This window comes from Euphorbia lathyris, chromosome 2, assembly GCF_963576675.1.
Source record: "Euphorbia lathyris chromosome 2, ddEupLath1.1, whole genome shotgun sequence".
Classification (NCBI taxonomy): domain Eukaryota; kingdom Viridiplantae; phylum Streptophyta; class Magnoliopsida; order Malpighiales; family Euphorbiaceae; genus Euphorbia; species Euphorbia lathyris.
Window position 1 is genome coordinate 95,104,507 of NC_088911.1, and position 27,312 is coordinate 95,131,818.

Below are 27,312 nucleotides of genomic sequence, written 5' to 3' on the forward strand. Positions count from 1 at the left end.
TAAACCTTTGGTTTTCCTTGCAATTAATAACATTTATTTTAGATTTTAAGTGCAGGGACACTTTATTTTACGTTCAGGAACCAATCCATCAACAAAATTGCACAAACCAAGTCACAAGGCACCCAAATAGCCATTTTTGACCAATTCTCTACCGAGAATTAATAATTCTCGATATGAGCAGCAAAAACGGACCAAAATTCAGGGCAAAAAATTCCCCGAAAGTCGCGTGCAACGGCCGCGGCTTTGCCATTCTCGGTCGCGACACGCGACCTGCAGGCCCTTTTAATTCTGATTTTTGACCTATTTTAGCCTATTCCTATTCCTATTCTACCTCTACATCTACCTATTTTCACCCTATATAAACCTACCTCTTACACAAACCTCACATCACCTCTCTTTTTACCCAATCCCTTACTCCAAACTCTTCCCCATAAACCAACTTTTACTCTTCCCAATTTATTCATTACCATTCCTATACTCTTTTCCATTCAATCACTTCCAATTACAACTCCCAAACTCATCTTCAAGCTTTGCTCTCTCTCTCTATTTTTATTTTTTTTCTTCTTCTTCTCCAATCCTAACCACCATTACCATGGTAAGAACTAAGCGTGTTGGTAACAAGCCCACTGTTACGGAAGCTAATCGCCTTCGGGTTCAATGTGGAGCTTATTTCGACATCGCTTCGGAGGAGGAAGCCGCTCGTTTCAAACATTTTTCACAAGCTGATCGCCAATTTGTGGACATGCACTTCCTAGACTTCCATTCGGTAAGAGCATTGAATTTCTCCACTAGAATTGATGCTTTTATTGAGGCTTTGGGTTGGCAAGAATTCATTAATATGCGTTTTCCCCGTATTAATGAGTATGTGGTGGAATTTTTGGTCACTTTGACCATGAACAAGAAGAAGACTTCAATCTCTTTTAGGAACAATGGTGTGACTTACACCATCGATTATGAAGCAATGGGAAACATGTTTGGTTTCCCTACTTCTGATTTTTATGATAAGCCTAAAGATTTTGATAATGATGCTGTTTGGCAAACTCTTTCGGACCACGAGTATTTTAATTCGAAAAACACCTCAAGCAAGTTGATTAAGGACAATTGTGTGTTCTTCTTTCACAAATTTTTGAGTTTCTCCTTGTTTGGTCGTGTTGAGAGTTCAAAGATTCAGGTTCGGGATTTATTTGTTTTGGATAGTTTGTTTAAAGGCTTGAGGATTGATAGCATTGATATTCTGTTTGACAATTTGTTCCGTGGGTATGTTCCACTCTTGGACATCTCGGCTCTTGAGCGGGCTCATTTATTGCTTCCGCAAGGTCCCCCCGTCTTTATTTCGTATGCTTCCCGTATTGCCCATCTTCGTGGCACTATGGGTGGTGGCGCTTCAAGTTCTCAATTTGTAGGTACCGAAGGCGGCGGAGAGGCGGAAGGAGAGGAGGATGAACCACAAGCTCAACCACAACCCCAAGCACCTCTAGAGGATGATCCGGTGGATTTGCGGAGAATTTTGAACCAAATCAATTCCAACAATCGTCAAATGAATTTAAGAATTGATGATTTGATGGAAAATAACATGGTGATGAATGACAACCTCAACCTTTTGAGGCGTGAGCATAGATCGACTCGGCATCGGATGCTTTCCTTTTTCCGACGCCGAAATGTGGAGACTTCACCAACACCTCCGGATTCCTCAACGAATGCTTAGGTTGTTTTCTTTATTTTTATTTTTATCTTGTTAATGTTTGGTACAATTTTCTTATTATTATGTTTCGTACAATTTTCAATTTTTTATTTTTTGTTGAATGTTTCTTTTGCTACATTTCTATCTTTCATATCGTATGTCTTATTTCGTATTTATTTTTTTATGTTTTCTCAATTTTTGCACCAATGCGGATATGGTCCAATTTAAGTGTGGGAGGAGATATACATATATTAATTTTTAGCACATATAACAAATGCAATGAATAATCTTTATGCAAATGCAACATATATTGCAACACATTTTATTTTCACACTATTTTTATAAACTTGACATTTTTTATATATTTATAAAATTAATCATGAGTTAATATGATTATTTTAGGCTATCATTATCGTTAGAAAAAATATTTCTATACGAGTAATACTTTTCAAATTTTTCACAAATCTCCGATACGATTTTAAGTAAAATTGTCTCGAGTGAATGTATTTTAATTAAATAAATTCTTTATTTTTAATCTCTATTTTTTTATCATGAAATTCATGATACAATAAATCTTATTTTAAATTTTCAATTAGGTTTATAGGCATTAAATTGAACTAACAATTTTTAGCTCGGTTTGATTTCGTCTTACATTAACACTAATTGAAGTTTTTAAGGAAACTTTAGCCATAATACATGTTGAATTTTAAGTCAATATAGGATGAATGTGCTATCTTTCTTTTTCCCAATTTCAAATTTATATTTCATATTAATTAATCAATTAGTTGAATTCTTAACTTTTAGCCACGATTGAGACCAACCTTATCACAATCGAGGTATGAAATGGAAGAAAATTAAGTACCGTTTACTTTTGGCCACGGTTGCGACCACCCTTATCACAATCGAGGTATGGAAGGAACGTTAAAAAATTAAGCGTGTTTAAGTTTAAAGTAACGATTGCGTCCACCCATGGCATGGTCGTTACCTCTTAAGCAAACACAAAGTAAAAATACGTATAAGGTTACGGTTGAGACCACCCTTATCTCGGGCATAACTAAGCAAAAAAATTAATCCTAAGTACTTATTCATTTAATATATCTCATATATTAGTTTAGGTTTGGGAAAGGAAATTTTGTGCTTTGAAATGCCTTGAGACGAAAGACTCAATAACATGCGTATATCATCCCGAATACTTCAATCAAAATTGAAAATACAAGACGAATGATATATCGTATTTATACTAAGTTAGTTTGATATTTTGCGTTTAAATTTGCCATGAGAAGTTAGTCTTTTCGGCTTAACTAATTTAAAAGGTAATACAAAGATATATATTTTATTTTCATAAAGAGATTAGTTAAAGAATAAATTCAGTGAAATTTTGCTCGGGACTAGCAAAAGATTAAGTGTGGAGATTTGTTAAGCCCAAAATATACCTAAAATATCATCAATAATTACATCAATATTGCTACGAATTTGTGCTATTTATATCTGTTTAGAAAGCTTTTACTCTCGAATATGTTTCTTTTATGCAAGGTACATAAATATTTGGTAAAATCCAAATAGGAACAAAAAGAGCTCAAAAACAGAAGAAAAACTCTACAAAAGGAGTCGAAGACGACGAAAATTAATAACGCCAAATCGAGGACGAGAACGAAAGTCGAAGACGACGAAAACGTTCCGTGCCACGATCGCGACCCCCCTATTCTCGGTCGCGACACGCTCCCTTCAGCTTCTCCTTCCCTTCGTTCGAAGACCAATTGATGCTCCCCCATTCTCGGTAAGAGCAGGAATCTGTAGAAGCCAAATTGCACACTTTCATTTTCGACGAAACGCGTTCGTTCGGGTGGATAAAGACGTCCTTTCACAACGGATACGATCCTTCACAATGGACATGACACTTCAATCAAGACTCTTCAATATCTATAAATAAAGAGTTGATGAAGAGTTGAAGATATATAGAATAAAGAGATTAGTATAGAAATTATGCAGAAATTCCGAGTCAAGTGATTCAGAAGTTAGATTTCGATTCTGTAAAAAGCAATATGATGTACACACATTGTTTATTCAATAATAACAAATTCAGTAGCGTTTAGACATTGTTCCAATTTATTTTTCATTTTGGTAGTAGACCGACCAAGTCTCTATTACGAAGATTCAACGAGAAGATTGAGTAGAGGATCCGCCCCTGAGTCTGACAAACTCTAACGAAACCCAAAGAAAGGATTGACAACCCGTTCACTTGCAAGTCATCGAATGTTTCCATGCTCCATGTTCTCTGTAAACTTGTATCAATTTATATTTCATCTAATAAAGTCCGTTCTATTCGATAGATTTTTATGCAGCACTTTGGTAAAGGATCCGAAGTGGATTGATGCTGGTGTTTTCATTAAAACGTATTTAATTCAAAATCTTTACAAGGAAACTTTGTTGAACACTTAGGCAAATTATTATCTCGGTAGAGTTTTAATTTGATTAAGGGCAATTATCCCGGATAAGGGTTTTGTCATGTTCAAAGCCTAATAATTAGACGTTCCGTCATTTATTTCATCTTTATAATTCATACAAAGTTTAAAGTTGTTTTCTTTGCTTAATGCAAACAAATACATTTGTTTACTTTTCTAAAAAGTACTAAACGTTCCTGTCTTGCAAATTCATTCTTAAATCAGAATATTTTCTAACATCTTCATACTCTAATCTAATTCTTATTCTAGCAATTTCAAAACCAAAACCGATTAAACGATTTTCCATATTATAAACCTTAAAAGTAAATTTAACCGATTCAAAATAAGTTTTGTTAAAAAACGTTCCCTGTGGGATCGATATCTTTTATTACTACAAGCGTATACCATGCACTTGCGGAAATCGCTCAACAACAAGCTCTCATCATATCCTCTAAGGTCTGAATAGTTCTTTCTGACTGTCCATCTGTCTGTGGATGAAAAGCTGTACTGAAATGCAATTTTGTTCCCAAGGAGTGCTGTAAACTGCCCCAAAATCTAGATGTAAATCTAGGATCACGATCCGAAACAATAGATATAGGTACTCCATGCAATCTCACAATTTGTTCCACATAAAGTCTAGCCAATTTATCCATCGAGTCTGTCTGTTGAACCGGTAGAAAGTGAGCAGATTTTGTAAGTCTATCCACTATCACCCATATACTATCGTGTCTACGCCTTGTTCTTGGTAATCCCATCACAAAATCCATAGTGATCCTCTCCCATTTCCACTCTGGTATGGTTAAAGGTTTTAGTTTTCCCACAAGAGCTTGATGTTCGGCTTTAACCTGTTGACATGTCAAACATTTGGAAACAAAATCAGATACATCTTTCTTCATTGTAGGCCACCAGTAAAAAGGTCTCAAATTTTTGTACATCTTTGTCATTCCTGGGTGCATAGCATAAGGAGAATTATGTGCTTCCTGTAGAATTTCTGATCTTAAATCTGCTACATCTGGAACACATAATCAACTACCTATCATCATAGTTACATCATCTTCCACAGAAATATCAGGTCTTTTACCTTGTTGTACATGATCTCGCATTTTCTGTAAATAAGGATCATGCCATTGCACTTCTTGGATCCTTTCTTTCAAATCTGGTTTTACCCGTAGTGTAGCCATCAAACCTGTTACTTCATTTACTTCTAACTGCACATCCATGGCTCGCATCTCCACTAGTGAATTTAAACTATAACTCTTCATACTAGCCATAATATCAACACTCTTTCACCCATCTTTTTAAGCCTTTCAAAAATTTTATCAAAGATTGGCGCATCTCGACGAGCTTGAACACATGGCTGAGGCTGACCTTGAGCCAAATAGATTCCCATCATTTCTTCAAACTAGTTGTAACCCTGCGGATAACCTGCATGTCCTGAAGCTCCTATATGTTCTGAGCCCCCAGACTCATGAACATGACCAACTGAACCATGACTAGACACATTACCAGATTGTCCATTCTCACCATCAGACTCCATAACCCTACATGAAACATGACCATGTCAACATGCTTTAGCATAAGGAAATATGATTATGTGGTCTTAACCTAGGAATCCAAAACAAGTCATACACAACCTAATCGCTAGGAAAGTAGACTCGCTCTGATACCACTAAATGTAACCCCCCTCACTTGGATCACATGATATCTCACACAATATCAGTTATAGACATGCTTTCAATTCTCAATCATATAAACTTCAATCTCATATAAACTTTACATATTATACATAAGAGAAAGCATTTACAATACACGTTTAAGTCATTATCCTACATAGAGGATTTACAAAACAAAAGTACATCACAAGACTCCAAAATGCCTAGATGAGAATGGACTGACACTGCTGGTGCGACCTTAAGCAAGAAGAACTCCACCTAACTTGTAAAATCTATTGGCAAGGGGTGAGCTGCCTACTCAATAAACATATTACGCATATATGTATATACAAAAGTAATGTAAAGAGCACAAATCAAAATATATCATCAGTACCAAGTTAGAATTTATTCACCTGTTTCACTTATTATAGTAATACTTATTTTAGAAAGGCCTTGCTGTACTTAGACAATATATATATAATGGTCCTTAGGCCCAATCTATATTCCGGCTCACTAAATTCGGAATACAATCATCTGTGCTACGGAGGAGTTACACTCAACTCACGTACTCATATATCTCAACATATGTGCTTCTGGCTCACAATATTCAGATAGCACTCTCAACTTGGACCATTTCACATATCCATCTAAGCAAGCTCATATTCATTTATAATCCAACCATTATTCAGTTCCAGTATGTGCACAAGGCTCAACATGCCGTACTTACTCATAACACTGCAACATACTCAATCATATCACTTTCTTATCAATCATGACGTATCACAAACACTCGAACATTATCCACATCATTCACATCAGATTCAACCACATCTCACACTCAACAAGTCACAAGGCACAATACATTCATACATATATATAAGCAATATGCTTACCGTCGCACTTGGTTCGATCTATTCAACACGATCGGGTGTGCGTTCAATTGCACCTTGTCCTCCTAATGTCACATAACATTTATACAATTAGCCTTAACATAAAATTAATGAAAATATAAACTAATGAATGCTATATGATTTACAAGACACTAACTCCACAAAGTTCATGCAATCTAATCCTTTTGTCTTAGATCATCACATGACCTACTTGCACACATTCTGCCCTAACTTTCTCTATATGAATCCAAAAGTCCTGTTTCTTGAACCTACTGAAACTAGACATATATGGGTATAACATATCCAAAATTCACATTAATATCACTTCTACACAATATATGGCATGTAAAATGATTCTGTCCTGTTTCCAGCCAAGAAACAGACTACCCAAATTTGCATCTACCATAATTCACTCAACCTAGCTCACAATAAACACAATGGATTTCCAAATCCTTTTACATACATATACTTCAAGTAGTTAGAAACACTTTTGTATAAATAAACTTTCTCAAATTATGAGTCTAAGGTCCTCAAAATGCTACATCAACATGGCTGCCTCACATGACATTCAATTTCGAGGCAGTCATGATCCATCTAGGTTTTCTTCCTCTATATACGGAATTAAAGTCCCATATTTTACAGCGGGTTTCATAACACATATAGGAACATAGTTTATTCTTTATGTATCTTCAAATTCGAACAATATCCATATGAAAAACATGCTCCAAAATGACTGAAAGCAGTACCCTAGATTTCTGTTTAGGGCACTTGATACATATCTTTCATTTGGACAGCCTATAACCACTTTAAACAACACCAAAACTCAACAAACTCAATCACAACTCATCCACAACAAATTCTATGATCATACCTAGATATTTCAGAATCTCAAACTCATAGAAAACAAGCTAAAACAGCATACTAACCTTCAACTTGTGTCTATCACTTAGTATGCTTCCTAACTTGACTTGTTTGGCTTGAAAATGGAAGAAATTGGAAGAGTTTTGTTTGGAGGGTGTTAGGGTATGAACAAGGAAGGTTTGCTGAAGCTCTCTTCGAAACTATGGCTGAAAAATAATAAGGATGAAGTCTTGTACATCCTTTTAAAGATGAAGAGGTGTAGTTTGTCTTACCTTGGGTGACATCATGCTTTGTGAGGTGCTTACCTACTAAACTTCATTTCCAGCCCTCCATAAGTCTAATTTAATCAATTAAGGACATGTGCATTCATTCATTTAAGTCCTAACGCAATTATCGTTACATCTTAACGACACACTAATCGCCTCCTAATCGCACTGTAATCACATCATGAATATGAAACTTCTAATGACAATAAGATGAATCTAAAATGTATGTATTCAATCATGAAAACATATATGAATATGAGATTACTCATATATTAGGGTTTTAGGGATGTTACATATTGAGCGTAGCTCAGCTGTGTGACAGCGGGAGAAAGGTTGTATTTGATGCCACTCAGTGTCGGATACTCGAGGGAAAAACAAACAATTTAATTCTAACTACCCCTCGTGTTGACAATGTATACATGTTGAGTTTAGAAAAACAGTTTTCTAAAAATATATGCTTAGTGTCAAAGGAGGACAACTCCTGGCTATGGCATAGGAGACTTGGTCATGTAAGCATGGACCTCCTTGCCAAATTAGCAAGAAAGCAACTAGTTGAGGGATTGCCCAAGTTGAAATTTGAAAAGGATCAATTATGTAATGCTTGTCAGCAAGGTAAACAAACGAAAAAGTCTTTTCAAAGTAAAAACATTGTCTCAACCAAGCGACCATTGGAACTACTACATTTGGATCTTTTCGGACCTGTCCAGCCACTCAGCTTGGGAGGTAAGAAATTTTCCTTAATCATTGTAGACGATTTCTCTCGGTATACTTGGATCATCTTGCTGAGTAGCAAGAATGAAACATTTGAGATGTTCACAACATTGATTAAAAAGCTTGAAAATGACAAAGACCTAAGAGTAGCTTGATAGGGGTATTTTACCCCTATCTTTTAGCGTGATTTACGGGTTAATTTTGGATGAAATAAATAAGTTTAATTACAAAAATAGAGTGTTTTGAATAAAATAATGAAATAATAATAAATTCCGTATTTGCGGATATATTCCCTTGTTTTTGATATATTTAGGAAATAAAAACATCAAGCTAACTCGACCCCGAGATTTGTATTTCAGGTACGAGCAAGGAGTGAAAATCCACTCAAATACACGAGGCGCATCATCCCATACGCGGGGCGTGAAACATAAAGTCAGAAATGATTGCCTTATCCACAGATGCCGCGTGGTATCGAGTCAGCATACGCGAGGCGTACGCCAACTTACGCGAGGCGTATAAACATATGTCAGAAATGATTGCCTAATCCTGAAAGTCAGACTGCATTGTCTCCTGAGGCAACGATCCATACGCGAGGCGTACCACCTTGCACGCGGGGCGTGTAAGGGAGTTTGTCAATACAAAAAGTTCAGAGACTTATTTATGCAGGGCGTGCCTCAAGCTACGCGTGGCGTAAAAGGCTCAATTCAAGCAATAAAATCTCAGAGACTCAAACACGCAAGGCGTACCCCAATCAACGCGGGGCGTGTTTGAGACAACAAGATCTGAATTGGTCCACATGCAGGAGATTTCTGACGGAATGGGCATACACGCAGGGCGTACACCACCATACGCGGGGCGTATCATGGGATTTCTGCACAAAATAATGTTCCTCCATGCTTGCACCTTATGGAATTACAATCTTGCCCCTAGCTTGATCTATAAATAAGAGTGTCTAAGCACTCATTTGAGAGACCATACATTAGAGAGAGCAAAAACTATACTTGTTTTGATTGTTGTAGTTTAGATTTGTTTTTAGGCTTTGTGTAACTAAACTCTTCCATCTCGAGAGCTTGTCCGTTGCTCCCGACATTTCATCAAAGTCTCGCTCCATCTCCGCACACCAAGCTCGAGAGCTCCACCATTCAAGTCCTTAGAGACGGCTTTTCAGTCCGGTTAGCTAGTTCCGAGGGTGGATTCTTCCCTTTACACTTGCTAATTAGCTTGATCTCATCCTATGTACTAGGCTTGTTTGTAATCCATATTTACACTTTCCATATTTATAATTTATGATTCATAATCTTCTTTTCTATATATGTGTTGATGTTTGTTACTTGTTTTGATATTTATAATTGATTGTTGTGTAGGAGAACGCGACTACCGACGCCATTCGGGCTATTTTTAGGGATTCATATAGGTGTTGCCTTACCGGAAGTGACAAACCGGAAACCATAGGAATTGACAAACCACGGAACTTACGGGCCCTAATTTCTGGTCCCAAGCATTAGACACGCCTTGACTAGGAACCACGTAGTCTAAGTACTTCACGGGTCGATTTCTCTATATGTAGTCGTCTTTGCATGAGCAACCCATCAACCGTATGAACATTAGAAGTCATTATTTGTCATAGTTATAACTTATCGCATTCATATCACTCCATAGAGTTTCGTTATATAAATTTGCCTCACACGTAGTTAGGAGTAGTTTGTAGTTGTGTCTCACACCAACCTCAAAGTCTTCACCGTTTAAATAACGTATAAAGCCGAGTCGTTTAATACTTGCAGTTATAAATCCCGTGGATTCGATACCCGGTCTTAACCGGATTATTACTTAATACGACGGGGTACACTTGCCCCTAAGTAGTGACATCTAGTAGATACAAAGCACTTAGAAAGATCACATTCATAGTCATAGCGCAATCATCATAATATACATTTCGTCGTTAAAAAGAACACTACTAGGTGACACGCATCAAGTTTTTGGCGCCGTTGCCGGGGATTTATAATTTCTTGCAATATTAGACAAAAACGTTTTATTGTTAGTTTAAGCATTCTTTTTGTATAAATTGTTTACATCAAATTCTTTTATATTATTCTCTTTTTGTGAATAATTTATTTTGTTGTTAGTAATGATCTTTTTCATGATATGACGCCTTATAGTCGTCGTCTGTGGGACGACCATAAGGATGACGAGTGTTCACACTAACAACCAACCTCGCAACTCGATGTGGTAATCTCTATGCTTAAAGATATTCATGTGAGATTATCTAACACTGAGGCATTTTGTAGGGATTTGGGAAATCAAATCGCTAGATTGAAGTCTCGTATCGATTCAACCGCGGACGAATCAATTAGAGACGCCAATCTGGTTGGTCAATATGAGGAACTCGAGTTAATTGAGCTTTCTCAAGAGGACTCTCCAAATACCGAAGGTTGTCTCAACTGCGAGGAACCGGAGATCCTAATCGATGCACCGGTTGCGTGTGAACACATGGAAAAGAATCCAAAACTAGAAGAGTTTGAGGTTTATTCTAACTCGGAATATTTCACTCTTTTTGAACTACCAAAAGAGTCAAAAAGGGAGCAAACTAAACTCTTCAATAATTTCTTTAAATATAGCTTTTGGTTTTCGTTAAATTTCTTTGAAACTAACAACCCGTTTTGTAGGTACGGATTGGTTATTCAAGAATTTGCATTTCTAACGCGAATGGAAGCATACACCTAGGAGGAAATTCTAAGTCGAGCTCACCGACTATAAAGTAGCGCTTCTTGGGAGGCAACCCAAGCTCGAATAAAGTTTAATTTTATGTCTTTAATTTACCTTTTAAGTTTTTACATTTAAGTTATTATTGTGTGATTAATTACTTTTTCTTACATTTTATTAGGTGTTCGTGTAATTTTGTGTCAATTCGGTGGGGCGATTTGGAAGAGAATTGTAAGTATTGACGTTGGCAAAAATAAAACAAAAATGGAAAAAATGAAAAAATTATTTTATTTTATTTTTATTTTATTTTATTTTTATTTTTTTATATATAATATATTTATGTTGATTTTCTATATAAAAAAAAGGTGCTGATGGCCGCCGCGGGGCGCGCGGCAGCACGCTCCGCGCGCAAGCGCTGCCGCAGCTCTAGGAGCTGCGGCACGCGGGGTGCGCGGCAGCACGCTCCGCGCGCAGGCGCTGCCACAACTCCAGGAGCTGCGGCACGCGGGGCGCGCGCAAACGCTGCCACAGCTCCAGGAGCTGCGGCACGCGGGGCGCGCGCGGCAGCACGCTCCGCGCGCAAACGCTGCCACAGCTCCAGGAGCTACGGCACGTGGGGCGCGTGGCAGCACGCTCCGCGTGCAGCGCTGCCTAGCGCTGGGCACCGCCGTTGTACGACGCCCGCCGGCCGCAACGAGTTGAAATTTTATTTTTATTTTTTTTCTTTCTTCTCTATTTTTATTTTAATAAAAAAATTATATATAAATATATAATAAAAAAAAACAAACAATAAATAAATTAATAAATTAATAAAAATATTTACATTAATAATCATACACCCAATTTAAATTTTCAATTTTATATTTTAAATAAATGCCAACCAAGTTCGAGAATTGATACCTCGAATACTTCACAAGTCATTTCTTTCGGGAGCGGAGCATGTCATATCCACCACCATCGGAAGATGTTTGAGGGAGTTTTCTCTACCTTACTCTTTTTCTTTACACCTTGTTCTTCAAATTTCTTTCGCAATGTCGGAACTTATTGCGTTTTTAAGTATGAGGAGGGATAGGGTAGATCACCCTCTATCTTTCAATTTAAATGCTATCTTTCTTTTTGTTTTTTTTTCTTTTCTTTTGCAACGTCCTTGGAATAGACGTCATTTTAATAACGCGGACCTTCAAAAAATTTAGGGATCAATAAAAATTTTAGGGATCAATAAATTAGTTTAATCATTTTAATTTCCGTGCGCACCTTCAGTTTGTTTTGCACTAACAAAAACAAAAATAAAAATCAAATAAACAACAAAATAATTAAACTAATTTATTGATCCCTAAAATTTTTCCCGACACACTAACCGCCCTCGGAAATTATTTAAATGTTCCGTTGTTTATCCTTAAATGTAAATACCGTCGGAACACAAAGGATCAGTTTTAGTAAGAAATTTTAGTCTTAATTTTGAAGTTATAGAATTTATGCAAAGCCTAGGTTCGTACCAAACAAAAGCATTGAGTCCTAACCCATAAGTCATCTCCATAATGAAATTTAAAAGGGCAATAAAAACGGGATGTTTGAAAATTTAGCGAAGACTCGATAGTACACAATTTAAACCCGAATCTTTTGTGAGATACTTTTGAGCCTAAAAGAGTTCGTACGAGAACTCTATTTCTTTCATAATTTTCGAGAGCTTTGACTTCACTCGACTCATAGAGTTTGCACCTAATGTCGGGATTAGTACACTTATTTTGGTTAAAATGGCAATAGATGATGAAACAAACTCACTTAGTCTAATTCTTTTCTTAACTTATTTTTCTCGTTTTCATTAACCTCTAGGAAACCCCCTTTGAGCCTATTAACCAACGTCTTTGTTTTTAATACCCTTTTTAACATTTAACCCTTTTTCTCTTGATTAAATACCAACAAAAATCAAGTCGCACCCGAAATGAGCAAAAGCCTTGATAAGTAAACACCTTAAACCCTCGAAATCGTTTTTGTGCCGCTCTCAAAACAAAAAGAAAAGAAAAATACAAGAAAGAGCAAAAGGCATTCTCAAGCTCCACACGAGCAATTTCGAGTATATCTTATGAACTCGCTAAGGCCAAAATAAAAATACGGTGCGATCACCAAAATGGTATTTAAACTCGAGTTTCCAAAAAGTAACCACTAAAAAAGTCACCCACATTACAACCCCCCTCCGGGTTCATTTTTAATATTGTCTAAAACCATAACATAGGAGGAAAAACCCGGATGAAAATGCAAACTCAAAGTGATCTCGGGTAAGTGCAAAGAAGAGTGCTAAAACACCGACCCACCAAAGTTTGAGCGTAAGAGTGAAATCCCTTGGTGAGGTACTATCGGGTTCTCAAAAGATAATCAACCCCCGTTAATATTGCCTATTAATTTTGATCATGGAGGTTTCAAATAAGTTTTGGTCACTCGATTGTTTGCGTAGGTGTTTACCGAAAACTTTGCATAAAACTTTAACTTTGAAATCACGTACTTGGTAAAACCAACCGACGGTTTATTTCTTAATAATTTCAATCCCTTGTCTTTCGATTTCTTTTACTTGAGGACAAGTAAAACTTTAAAGTCCGAGGAGGTTTGATAGGGGTATTTTACCCCTATCTTTTAGCGTGATTTACGGGTTAATTTTGGATGAAATAAATAAGTTTAATTACAAAAATAGAGTGTTTTGAATAAAATAACGAAATAATAATAAATTCCGTATATGCGGATAAATTCCCTTGTTTTTGATATATTTAGGAAATAAAAACATCAAGCTAACTCGGCCCCGAGATTTGTATTTCAGGTACGAGCAAGGAGTGAAAATCCACTCAAATACGCAAGGCGCATCATCCCATACGCGGGGCGTGAAACATAAAGTCAGAAATGATTGCCCTATCCACAGATGCCGCGTGGTATCGAGTCAGCATACGCGAGGCGTACGCCAACTTACGCGAGGCGTATAAACATATGTCAGAAATGATTGCCTAATCCTGAAAGTCAGACTGCATTGTCTCCTGAGTCAACGATCCATACGCGAGGCGTACCACCTTGCACGCGGGGCGTGTAAGGGAGTTTGTCAATACAAAAAGTTCAGAGACTCATTTACGCAGGGCGTGCCTCAAGCTACGCGCGGCGTAAAAGGCTCAATTCAAGCAATAAAATCTCAGAGACTCAAACACGCGAGGCGTACTGTTGAAACACCTTTCCACAAGATTTTGATTTGACAAAATCATCCATGATTAAGAGACAATTAAATTTAAGTGATTTATTTTAATTGTACTAATCCGTTTGTTCAATGTTGAGTATAAATATAAATAAAGATAAATATAAAAAGTAAGACAGGAAGAGGTCAGCATAGAAGCCTAAAGTGTCAAGCTGAGTGGAATTAAACTTAGCATCAAAAGACAAAGACATACACGCCCACAACAACTGTCTCACGAAGATGAGCTGACTTAAAATATACTCAGCTTGGAAATTGCCGATAACAATGATTTACGCAATAGAAGCTAAGTGATTCTTCAGGACAGCATGAAAAAGTCGTTTGCTAAAAGACAATGATTACCGCCCCTCTGCACCAATAATTGAATCCTTGGAAATACACATAAGACACATTCCAAGATGTATGGGTCAATGGATTATTGGTAAAGGACAACTGGCACAAAAAGACAAGCCAGACGCAAGATGACAAGCCTGACGTCTGAAGAAATGTAGAGAAAGGGAATGGCCGGAACAGTCTGAAGCTGACCAGAATCTGTCTCCTAAAAGAGCCGTTTTAACATCAACGACTACATCATTTCAAAATGATCCATCACAGATTTTCCCTATTTAAGGACAATCAAACTTCTTGGATCATCGGCGGAATTACAAGAAGAAAAATACAAGAGAGAAAAGATACAAAAGCACTTAGATACAAAAAGAGATCTTACACCCATCTTCTATTCCTTGTGTAAATGCTAGAGTGATTACTTGTAATCTTCTAAAGTGTTCTTTATTTGAAAAGGAACAAGTGTTTATCAATTGTAAAATTGAGAGTGTAGTGCTGAGTGTTTAGTTGTAAACATTCAGTGGTAGAGAAATCTAGGTGCTGGGCTATAGCACTTAGTAGGAGTTGAGTAGACGAATAGAGGAAGGTACTCTTGCATATTCAACTGCCTTGTAATTGGTTTGTGCTCTACCTTTAAAGAGCTCAGTGTTGGATTCTAAAAGCCCGGAGGACTCTGGGGACTGGACGTAGGCAGAGAGGCCGAACCAGGATAAGTGATACTGAGTAATCTCTAAACTCTCTCTCAATATATATATGTACATGTGTTATATGTGAAGTTTACTCAGCATATAAAATTCTTTAAAGTTGACTCTGAGTAATTTCAAGTGCTAAGTTAGAAGCTGACCTCCAAAGAGTGTCAATATCTAACTTATAAATAAAACAGCTTTAGTCAATATCCGGCCAAGCTGACCAAAAGCTGAGTTGACAAACTCGCAAAATAACTAAGTCAGCATACAATTAAGCGAAAAAGTTATATTAGTTCCTAACCCCCCCCCCCCCCCTTGGAACTAATCACACGGGACCAACAAGTGGTATCAGAGCCTAAGCTCACTACTCAAAGATATAACTATCTTGAGCGGATCCCATAAATGGGTGAGAACAGCACTCGTTTCCTTCCAGGGAACCAAACAACACAGATACTCCCTGAGGGATTGTCAATCACTAGACCTCCCCTATTCTTTGGATCTAATTATACATTCTGGAAGAATAGGATGAAAAACTTTATTCAAGCCACAAACATGAGTGCATGGCTTGCAATTGTTCAAGGTCCACATGTGCCATATAAAACTGTTAACAATGAGAAAATTACAAAATAATGCTTCGGCTATAAATATGCTTCACTGTGCTTTAGATGCTGCAGAATACAATAAGATTTCAGGTTGTGAGTCAGCACAGGAGATTTGGAAAAAGCTTGAAGTGACCTATGAAGGCACCAGTAAGGTTAAGGAGTCCAAAGTCAATCAGCATATGAGACTCTACGAGCTGTTCGAGATGAACGAAAATGAAGACATCTCAGAAATGAACTCAAGATTCACCAACATCATAAATGAGCTCAAAAGACTTGGAAAGAACTTCACTGAAGAGGAACAAGTGAAGAAGATCTTGAGAAGTTTACCTAAGAGTTGGCAAGCAAAGAAAACAGTTGTAGAAGAAGCTCAGGACTTGACTACCTACAAATATGATGAGCTAATCGGATCCCTGCTGACCCACGAGATCTCTATGAAAAATTTTGAGGCAAAAGAAAAGTCTGAGGATAAGAAACAAAAATCTCTAGTAATGAAAGCTGACTCCACAGAAGCTGAGTCAACTGATGATGAGGAAATAGCCATGTTCACTAGAAAGATGAAGAAGTTGTTCAAAAGAAATGACAGGAACAGCAAAAGGCCATACAAAAGAGGCGACAGGTATAAAGCTGAGCCAAGTGACAACAGATATAAGAAAGATAGCTCCAAGTCTGTCACTTGCTTCGAGTGCCACCAAACTGGGCACATCAAGTCAAGCTGCCCAAACCTAAAAAGAGATAAGAAGGGAAACAAGAAGGCAATGGTAGCAACATGGAGTGACAGTGACGAGTCAACATCATTCGAAACTGAGCAAAATGAAACTGCCAATATATGCTTCATGGCAGATGATGGAGCTGACCAATCTCAATCTGAGCAAGCTGACCTCTCTGATGAAACTGACCAGGAGGAACACAACAATGAGGTAACATCCCTACTTTTGCTTAGAAATGAAATGGTAAATTCCTTGAGTGATTTATATGCACTAACTAAAAAGTGCAACAAGAAAATCAAATCACTCAGCAGGCGGTGTGATGAGATTGAAGAGGTCAAGCTAAGTGACCTCCGATATCTTCTCCAGGACAACTCAGATTTACATACCAACATGCAAATAATGCATAAGCTTGTCACGGAGGTTCAATCTGAGTCAAAGAAACTTAGAAAGGATGTTACAATCGTACAGAGTCAAACAAAAGGCTCAAGAAGAAATAAACCCCATACTGAGTACGCAAGTACTAGTCAGCATAAGCAATTCACTCAATGTGAATGTTGTGGAAAAAGGGGGTACACAAAAGAAGTGAGTTGGCATGACAAGCGAGTTGTCCAATGTGACTTCTGCGGAAGAAAAGGACATTCCACAAAGGTATGCTGGCATGCTCAGCACAACAATGCTGACCGCACTCAGTACAATGCCCAAAGGGTAAAATTTTGTGACTTTTGTGGTAAGCCAAGCCACACTATAAAAGTATGTCGTCACAAATTAAAGTATGATTTTGCACCTGTTTACACTAACAAGAAAGGACCCAAAAAGAATTGGGTACCTAAAAAGGAATAGTTTAAAATGCAGGTTTGCTTGACATGCGTAGAGAAGTCAAAGCTGTGGTATATAGACAGCGCATGCTCAAGACACATGACAGGTGATGAAACACAATTCATCACACTAAAGCTTAAACGAGGTGGAAGTGTAAGCTTTGGAGACAATAAGAAGGGTAAGATAGTCGGCTCAGGTACTATCGGAGGTAACCCAACTATTGAGTCTGTCTCCTTAGTCAAAGGTCTCAAATACAACCTACTGAGTGTAGCTCAGCTTTGCATGAGCGGTAGAAAGGTTGTATTCGATGATACTAAGTGTCAAATACTCGAAGGGAACACAAATGAATTGATTTTAACTGCCCCTCGTGTAGATAATGTTTACATGCTAAATTTAGAAAAACAGTTTTCCAAAAACATATGCTTAGTGTCTAAAGAGGATAACTCCTGGCTATGGCATAGAAGACTTGGGCATGTCAGCATGGATCTTCTTGCCAAATTAGCTAGAAAGCAATTAGTTGAGGGATTACCCAAATTGAAATTTGAGAAAGATCAATTATGTAAAGCTTGTCAGTAAGGGAAACAAACCAAAAAGTCATTTCAAAGTAAAAATATTGTCTCAACCAAGACACCATTGGAATTACTACACTTGGATCTTTTCGGACCTATCCAGCCACTCAGCTTGGGAGGTAGGAAATTTTCCTTGGTCATTGTAAATGATTTCTCTCGGTACACTTGGATCATCTTGCTGAGTAGCAAGGATCAAACTTTTGAGATGTTCACTACACTTATTAGAAAGCTTGAAATTGACAAAGACCTAAAAGTAGCTCATATTAGAAGCGACAATGGTGGAGAATTCAAAAACCAACAGTTTGATGAATTCTGTGAAACCAGTGGTATTGACCACAATTTCTCTGCTCCTAGAACACCTCAACAGAATGGGGTTGTTGAAAGGAAGAACAGAACAATTGTCGAAATTGCTAGAACCATGATGAGTGAAAATAGGCTTCCAAAGTACTTCTGGGGTGAAGCTGTCCACACAGCATGCTATATACTGAATAGGGCTCTAGTAAGACCTATACTTAAGAAAACCCCATATGAACTTTGGAAAGGACGAAAGCCCAACATTGGTTACTTTCGTGCTTTTAGGTGTAAATGTTTCATACTCAATACAATGGACAATCTTGCAAAATTTGATGCTAAAACTGACGAAGCGATCTTCTTAGGGTACTCAACAAACAGTAAAGCATATAGAGTCTATAATAAACGAACTCAGGTTGTAGAAGAGTTTGTTCATGTTGAGTTCGATGAAGCTGACCCAACAGGAAAGACAACTCAGCTCACTGAAGATGAACCAAGCTCAGCTTCCGCTGATCAGAATGGAGCCTCTGAATCATCAATACAAGGGCTGACCAAAGGTAAGCAAGAAGTTGAAATAACATTTACTGACCAATCTATTCCTGTAGAGATTGTAGAAACACCTATTCCAAACGACTCAACATTGCCTAAAGAAATAAAAATCCCAAGAGGACATTCAGAAAAGTCCATTCTTGATGCTGCTGACAATAAGCTGATGACCAGAGATCAGCTTAGGAAATACCTTAGCAATGTTGCGTTCGTCTCAATACATGAACCAAAGAACTTTGCTGATACTGAGCATGATGAATATTGGATCAATGCCATGCAAGAAGAGCTTGACCAATTCACCAGAAATGAGGTATGGGATTTAGTGCCTAAACCTAGGAATCAAAAGCCTATAGGAACTAAGTGGGTGTTTAGAAACAAACTAGATGAGCATGGAAATGTAATAAGAAACAAAGCTCGACTTGTAGCCCAAGGCTATAGTCAGCAAGAGGGTATTGACTATGGGGAAACATTTGCACCTGTTGCTAGGTTAGAAGCAATACGCATATTGTGTGCTTATACCAGTTTCATGAACTTTAAGTTATACCAAATGGATGTCAAAAAGTGCATTTCTTAATGATTTCATAAACGAAGAGGTATATGTTAATCAACCTCCTGGGTTTGAAGATCCAAAATTTCCAAACCACGTTTATAAACTCAAAAAGGCCCTGTACGGTCTGAAACAAGCTCCAAGAGCTTGGTATGAGAGGTTGACCAACTTCCTGCTGACCAGGAACTATGTCAGGGGAAAAGCTGACACAACCTTGTTCATTAAGAAAAAGGGGAAACATACCCTACTTGCACAAATATATGTAGATGATATAATATTTGGTGCTACTGACGAATCTTTGTGCAAAGAATTTAGCAAACAGATGCAAACTGAGTTCGAGATGTCCATGATGGGGGAACTCAACTTCTTCCTTGGACTCCAAATCAAGCAAGGTAAGAATGGCATCTTCATAAGCCAGTCCAAGTACACCAAGGAAATGTTAAAGAAATTCAATATGATGGACTGCAAACCAATATCAACCCCTATGGGTACTGATACTGTCCTATGCAAAGATGAGAAAAGTAAGTCAATAGACACTAAACTCTATCGAGGTATGATAGGTTCGTTACTTTATCTCACAGCTAGTAGACCAGATATACAGTACTCAGTATGTTATTGTGCGAGATATCAAGCTGACCCCAGAGAATCTCATATAACAGCTGTAAAAAGAATCTTTAGATATTTGCAGAGTTCAGTTGATGCAGGTCTATGGTATCCAACTTCAAATGACTTCACACTCATTGGATATACTGATGCTGACTATGGATGAGATAAGCTAGAACGTAAGAGCACTTCAGGAGGATGTCATTTCCTTGGAAGCTGTCTAGTATCTTAGTTCAGCAAGAAGCAATCATCTATGGCCCTGTCTACAACTGAAGCTGCGTACGTGGCTGCTGGAAGCTGTGTTGCTCAAGTCCTCTGGATAAAACAACAGCTTGAGGATTATGGAGTGAAGACTGAAACAATGGAGATCAAATGTGACAACAAGAGTGCCATTGATCTGTCCAAAAATCCAATCCAACATAGCAGGATGAAGCATGTCAGCATAAGGCATCAGTTCATCAGAGATCACGTACTAAAAGATGAGATCAAGCTGACCTATGTGCCAACAAATGAACAGCTTGCAGATATCTTCACCAAGCCCTTGGCACGTGAACAATTCAACATACTAAGGGAAGCTATCGGTATGTCTAATCCCCTTCAATAAATTTCTAAGTAAATATTGTATGACTGCCATACTGAGTGAAAATTTGAACCTTGTGCAAATGCCATGCTGAGTGAAAATTTGAACCTTGTGCAAATGCCATGCTGAGTAAAATAAACTACTACTGTGCTCAAAATGTAGAAAAATCACCTCATACTGAGTTAACATACATGTGGTGTGATTATCCTGAGTAGGTATATATACTGAGCAACTATCATACACTAAGGTAGGAATTCACCTCGATAAGAACTAAGTTCTCAGTATCACAAACGGTTCATTTTCTAGGAAAACTGCGCTAAAACCCACTTGCACCATTAAATGCCAACACGTGTAATAAAAAGCACCTAGGAAAGGCAAACAATTATGAGACAACCCATGCGCCGGAAATGTCATAAATGACAGAATCTCTGTCGGTTGAACGCCCCAAGGAAAAACGGCTACTTCAATTAATAGGACCACTTTAGGTATATATATAAATAATGGATAAATTACTCCTCAAATCTCTTCACACGTAAATCCTTTGGTATTCAGAATCTCTCTCTCTCTCTCTCTCTCTCTCAAATCTTCCACAAAAATCTCTGAAAATGACTAACACTCAGAAAATCTTCGGTGAAAATTCTGGAAAATTGATCACCGATGAAAGCCCCAAATCTACTCCTCAGTCTAATCTAACTCTGAGCAAGCGCCGACAAACAGACCTGGCAAGTTCCTCAAAACAGAAGAAACCCAAGGCCAGAACCATGGTAAAGGTTCACACGAAAGTCCACAACCTGGAAGTCCTAAAATGCCGCTAGTTCTCTCCCAGCTTCGTTACCGCCGAAAAGCCATTCTGTGAATGGATTGAGAAGAACGAATGGACATGCCTCTTCTCTCTCCCCGGAACCACCTATCCTCGGTTGGTTAGGGAATTCTACTGTGGTCTCCATATGGACAAGGACGATGCTGACTATTTGGAGACACACGTTAAAGGTCACAAGATTGTAATCACTCCGTCCTACTTGGCAACCTTACTCAACTTGCCTAACAAAGGAACCGAGTTTAGAACAACAAAAGAAAAGGTATCAATGGAAAAGCTTGACTAGATGAAGCGATTTTGCAAACCCAAAAATTACAAAGGAGAAATCCCCAGCACCAGTATGGGGAAAAACCAGAAGATGGCGCACTACCTATTCACCAACTTCATCTTCCCTAAACTCAACTCGGTCTCGTTTGCCTCCAACTTTGAGCAGTGCTTTATATGGCACATGCTAACCTATTGCCCACTCAATATGCCTGTATTTTTGGTAGGAGCACTTCAACGTGGGGGTAAGAAACTTCGACTAGGTTCTCTAATCACCAAGATCCTTGAAGATCACAAGATTGAGACCATCTCTGAAACTAAAAGCTTGGGAACAGAAATAACCGCGGCTCTACTACTTGGGTTATTGTTCAACCAAACCTCTAAAAGGGAGGTGAAGATGTTGACGAAGATGAGGAAGAAAATGATGCTGAACAAGAAATTGAAACTGAGCTAGCAGCAGATGATGCTGAGCCAGAAGTTGAACCAGAGGAAGTTCCTGCCGATTCCCCTAAGGAAAAGAAGAAGAGAAAGACACTTGCCACTTGTGCAAAGGATATTGAAACTGTGCCCAGGAAGAAGAGGGCTATGACCAGAGGAAAGAATGTTGATGCTGACCCACCCCAGGTTATACCTAAGTCAGCAGAGAAAAGGAAAGGGCGAGCTGAGCCCGAGGAAGAAAGTGAAGAATCCCCAGAACAACCTCTGAGGAAGAAAAGTCGAAGTTCTGTATTGAAAGTTGTTGAGGCTGATCCACTTGATTGGGTTGTGACACCCAAATCTCATTGCACTTAGAACATTGGGATTGATCTTAAGAAAACTCCAGTTGAGCAAGCTGATGAAGGAGAAGAACAAAGACAGGTTGATACTCAGCTTAATGCTGAAGAAACAGATCATGCTGAGCCGGATAATGTTGAGCAAAATCAGGAGGCACATGTTGAACACGAAGAAGAGGAACATCAAAGAGAAGATCTGAATGTTGAAGCCGAGGTTGAGGATGCAAATGTTCAAATTGACCCTTCACCTCCAAAATCTAAGTCCCTCAAAAGACTGAAAAAGAAAGCTGTCAAAACCCTTCTTTTTGATCTCTTGGCTGAGTCTCCATCTTTGGAGCAGATCACAGATCCATCCGAAATCCAGTTCAAGTATTTTTCCCATCATGTTGAGTCTCCTCCCAAGGAATCAGAGCAAAATCAAGGCTCTGTTACTCACTCTGAGGAACATGCCAAGACTCCACCAAATCCAAATCCTGCCGAGCAACAGCTCGAAGATCCAGCCACTCAACATGGGGAGAAAGCTATGGATCCACCTGTTCAACCTCAACATCCTGGTACTGCACCTCATCAAGCCCCAGTTACTCAAGCTAGTAAGCAGCCAACTCCACCACCATCCAGCTCCACCTCCATTCCTGCGTCTGAGCCAACTTCTACTGAGCAACATGCCTATCTTAGTGCAACTCAGTCTGGCCGTCGCATCATTGAAACGGCTCAATCTATTCTGTAGGAGTTCACCACTTCTGATGTTGCTAGGTCTGCTCATCCTGAGTCAACCAATATCTCTGCCATCACTCAACTTCTCACGGAAATTAAGGGACTCAAGGATCTTATCAGTATTGTGACCACCATCCAATCACAGCAACCTAAGCAAGATCACATTGCCAAGCTGACTGAGCTATTCCTTCTGATGATAAACCACATGAACTCCCTTGAAGGTGAAATCAACAATCTATCTGCCCCTACTCCAGGATATGCAACTTCGGCTGAGTTAGATCACCACTTTGCCAAGCTGAGAACAGAACTGCCCAACCTTGGGACAACGGCCAATCTTGAGTATGCCACATCTGCTGAGTTGCAGGGATGCTTTGCCAAGCTGACTGCCGATCTCACATGTACGCGAGAGCTCGTTTCCTCCACTTCTCAATGTACCATTGATCAACTCAGTGAAGCTGTGAGTCTTCTCAGTGTCAACAAAGCTCAGATGGATGTTGACCCCATCAATGATAAACTTTCACAAGGTATTCTGCAGGCCATTCGCTATGACAATGCTCAACGCATCTTCTATGACTCTGCCCTATTGAAGATGTATCATCAATCCTTTGCTCAGATTACCAGCTCTCTTACTTGGCTCAGTAAGTCCCATGAGTGTATTATCAACCTGATCACTGGGTCTATCCCCATTCCTCGAAACGTTCGCGATGATTGCGTTCCTGTGATAGATGGCTTGAGTGAGAGCACGAAGCGTTTACAACGCTATTCGAATGTTCTATCCTCAGCTGCAAGAAATGACACCTTTGTCTATAAACCCGATGCTGGCAAAACGGGGGAGAGAACTCAAGCTGGAACTCAACAAAAGACAGGTGCATCAGGAAGCAAAGTGAAAGGAAAGGGTAAGGCCTTAGAGTGAGAAAAGAAGAAAGGGTTAAGGCAGTTCTTGAAGCACAAGTGAAACTTAAGTTTTTGTTTGGTTAAAAAATCTATTTTGTGGGCACAAGTATTGTGTATGTGTATGCTTGGTTAAAAATCTATGTGTATGTTTCATTCTAACAAATGAACTATTTTTCTGTTCAAATGCCATACTTGTCAATACACATTAACATAAGCAAATTGAACAAACTGATACTCAGTATATATAATAACGAGTGAATCAAACTGAGTATTCAAGCATTTCTGAAAGCTGACCTAGACTCAAAATAAATTAGAACTAAATCTAGTTAGTACACACATCCTTAGTCTGTCTCAAAATTAAATCTTGGAAGGTTTAAGAGGTAAATTAACAGATGCAACCCTTACGGGGGAGAAATTTCAAAAATGTGAAAAATAAATCAATCATGGGGAATTTCAAAACTGAGTTCCATAATTATGCATTTTGCCAACATCAAAATGGGGGAGTTTGTTGAAACACCTTTCCACAAGATTTTGATTTGACAAAATCATCCATGATTAAGAGACAATTAAATTTAAGTGCTTTATTTTAATTGTACTAATCCGTTTGTTCAATGTTGAGTATAAATATAAATAAAGATAAATATAAAAAGTAAGAAAGGAAGAGGTCAGCATAGAAGCCTAAAGTGTCAAGCTGAGTGGAATCAAACTTAGCATCAAAAGACAAAGACATACACACCCACAACAACTGTCTCACGAAGATGAGCTGACTTAAAATATACTCAGCTTGGAAATTGCCGATAACAATGATTTACGTAGTAGAAGCTGAGTGATTCTTCAGGACAACATGAAAAAGTCGTTTGCTAAAAGACAATGATTACCGCCCCTCTGCACCAATAATTGAATCCTTGGAAATACACATAAGACACATTCCGAGATGTATGGGTCAATGGATTATTGGTAAAGGACAACTGGCACAAAAAGACAAGCCAGACGCAAGAAGACAAGCCTGACGTCTGAAGAAATGTAGAGAAAGGGAATGGCCGGAATAGTCTGAAGCTGACCAGAATCTGTCCCCTAAAAGAGCCGTTTTAACATCAACGGCTACATCATTTCAAAATGATCCATCACAGATTTTCCCTATTTAAGGACAATCAAACTTCTTGGATCATCGGCGGAATTACAAGAAGAAAAATACAAGAGAGAAAAGATACAAAAGCACTTAAATACAAAAAGAGATCTTACACCCATCTTCTATTCCTTGTGTAAATGCTAGAGTGATTACTTGTAATCTTCTAAAGTGTTCTTTATTTGAAAAGGAACAAGTGTTTATCAATTGTAAAATTGAGAGTGTAGTGCTGAGTGTTTAGTTGTAAACATTCAGTGGTAGAGAAATCTAGGTGCTGGGCTATAGCACTTAGTAGGAGTTGAGTAGACGAATAGAGGAAGGTACTCTTGCATATTCAACTGCCTTGTAATTGGTTTGTGCTCTACCTTTAAAGAGCTCAGTGTTGGATTCTAAAAGCCCGGAGGACTCTGGGGACTGGACGTAGGCAGAGAGGTCGAACCAGGATAAGTGATACTGAGTAATCTCTAAACTCTCTCTCAATATATATATGTATATGTGTTATATGTGAAGTTTACTCAGCATATAAAATTGTTTAAAGTTGACTCTGAGTAATTTCAAGTGCTAAGTTAGAAGCTGACCTCCAAAGAGTGTCAATATCTAACTTATAAATAAAACAGCTTTAGTCAATATCCGGCCAAAGCTGTCTTATAGCATATCTGGCCAAGCTGACCAAAAGCTGAGTTGACAAACTCGCAAAATAACTAAGTCAGCATACAATTAAGCGAAAAAGTTATATTAGTTCCTAACCCCCCCCCCTTGGAACTAATCACACGGGACCAACACGTACCCCAATCAATGTGGGGCGTGTTTGAGACAACAAGATCCGAATTGGTCCACATGCAGGAGATTTTTAACGGAATGGGCATACACGCAGGGCGTACACCACCATACGCGGGGCGTATCATGGGATTTCTGCACAAAATAATGTTCCTCCATGCTTGCACCTTGTGGAATTACAATCTTGCCCCTAGCTTGATCTATAAATAAGAGTGTCTAAGCACTCATTTGAGAGACCATACATTAGAGAGAGCAAAAACTATACTTGTTTTGATTGTTGTAGTTTAGATTTGTTTTTAGTCTTTGTGTAACTACACTCTTCCATCTTGAAAGCTTGTCCGTTGCTCCCGACATTTCATCAAAGTCCCGCTCCATCTCCACACACCAAGCTTGAGAGCTCCACCATTCAAGTCCTTAGAGACGGCTTTTGAGTCCGGTTAGCTAGTTCCGAGGGTGGATTCTTCCCTTTACACTTGCTAATTAGCTTGATCTCATCCTATGTACTAGGCTTGTTTGTAATCCATATTTACACTTTCCATATTTATAATTTATGATTCATAATCTTCTTTTCTATATATGTGTTGATGTTTGTTACTTGTTTTGATATTTATAATTGATTGTTGTGTAGGAGAACGCGACTACCGACGCCATTCGGGCTATTTTTAGGGATTCATATAGGTGTTGCCTTATCGGAAGTGACAAATCGGAAACCGTAGGAATTGACAAACCACGGAACTTACGGGCCCTAATTTCTGGTCCCAAGCATTAGACACGCCTTGACTAGGAACCACGTAGTCTAAGTACTTCACGGGTCGGTTTCTCTACATGTAGTCGTCTTTGCACGAGCAACCCATCAACCGTATGAACATTAGAAGTCATTATTTGTCATAGTTATAACTTATTGCATTCATATCACTCCATAGAGTTTCGTTATATAAATTCGCCTCACACGTAGTTAGGAGTAGTTTGTAGTTGTGTCTCACACCAACCTCAAAGTCTTCACCGCTTAAATAACGTATAAAGCCGAGTCGTTTAATACTTGCAGTTATAAATCCCGTGGATTCGATACCCGATCTTAACCGGATTATTACTTGATACGACGGGGTACACTTGCCCCTAAGTAGTGACATCTAGTAGATACAAAGCACTTAGAAAGACCACATTCATAGTCATAGCGCAATCATCGTAATATACATTTCGTCGTTAAAAAGAACACTACTAGTTGACACGCATCATAGCTCATATTAG